Consider the following 1553-nt stretch of genomic DNA (forward strand, 5'->3'; position numbering starts at 1 on the left):
AGTAGAAGAATACTCTAAGAGCTCTCTATATATATAGAGTACCTATACTAAGACGCTAGGTAGAGTTATATAACTTAGGCGGAGCTAAGTTAGGCTAAAGTACTAAGTTAGAGCTAAGTTAGACTGTTATATTACTCCCTCTTATAGAGAGGGCTCGTCTCTAAGCTCTAAGGCTCTCTAGTCTTCTACCTATATAGGCTTTAAATCCTTTGCTATCTTCTATAGTATCTTCTCTTTCTTATATACCTTAATCTAAGCATTTAACTATAATAGAAACTCTAGCTTATCTAGATATACTTTTTTGTTTAAGAGGGGAGAGTATTAGCTACTAGCAGGGTAGCTAGTTATTAGCTCTGCTAGCAGAGCAGAGAATTGTTAATTTTTAAAGTAGAGAGAAGTATTAGCTACTAGTAGGGCAGCTAGTTATTAGCTCTATAGGTAGTGTAGAGAATTATTAGCTCTATAGGTAGTGTAGAGAATTGTTAGCTCTACTAGCGGTGTAGAGAATTATTAGCTCTACTAGTAGTATAGAGAGTTATTAGCTCTGCTAGCGGAGTAGAGAGGTATTAGCTACTAGTAGAGTAGCTAGTTGTTAGCTCTGCTAGCAGAGCAGAGAATTGTTAATTTTTAAAGTAGGGGAGGTATTAGCTCTGCTAGCAGAGTAGAGAGGTATTAGCTACTAGTAGAGTAGTAGGTTGTTAGCTCTACTAGTAGTGCAGAGAATTATTAGCTCTATAGGTAGTATAGAGAGTTATTAGCTCTATAGGTAGTATAGAGAATTATTAGCTTTTAAAACAAGAGAGGTATTAGCTGCTAGTAGAGTAGTAAGTTATTAGCTCTACTAGTAGCGTAGAGAGATTGTTAGATCTGCTAGCAGAGTAGAGAATTATTAATTTTTTATAATTTATAAAGAGGGGGGGGAGTTTTTATATATAGAAGTTCTGTAGAAGTTCTTCTATACATAGAGCTCTTAATAGCTCTCTTTAGCTTAGTACTAGTATCTTTTTACTACTAACTAGATCTGCTAGTAGTCTTATATAGCGCTAAGGGGTAAGTAATTAATTAGTATGTTAATAGATTCTTAGAGTAAGTAACTAGGCTCTTATAGCTCTAATTCTTAGTATAGCTATTAGTAAACGCTTCTTAATAAGGCTACTTAGTTTAGCTAGATATTATACCGCCGTCTCTAGCTAAATAAGTATTAACCTTTAGATAATATAAGGGCTAGGTTCGCGGTCTCTACTACTATAAGCGTTCTAGAACACCTAGCTAGGTAAGTTAACTACAGGTAGCACTGTCTCTACAAGCTGTAAGAATAGAGTGCTAGCAGAGTAGGTTAGGTTAAATTTAGCTATCTAAAGGTAAGAAGTAGAAGAATACTCTAAGGGCTCTCTATATACATAGAGTGCCTATACTAAGGCGCTAGGCAGAGTTATGTAACTTAGGTAGAGCTAAGTTAGACTAAAGTACTAAGTTAGAGCTAAGTTAGACTATTATAATAGCTAGATTATTTACCCTCTTACTAAGCTACTAAAATAGAGAGTATAGTATAC

This window comes from Trematosphaeria pertusa, assembly GCF_010094035.1.
Source record: "Trematosphaeria pertusa strain CBS 122368 unplaced genomic scaffold BU26scaffold_21, whole genome shotgun sequence".
NCBI classification, from domain to species: domain Eukaryota; kingdom Fungi; phylum Ascomycota; class Dothideomycetes; order Pleosporales; family Trematosphaeriaceae; genus Trematosphaeria; species Trematosphaeria pertusa.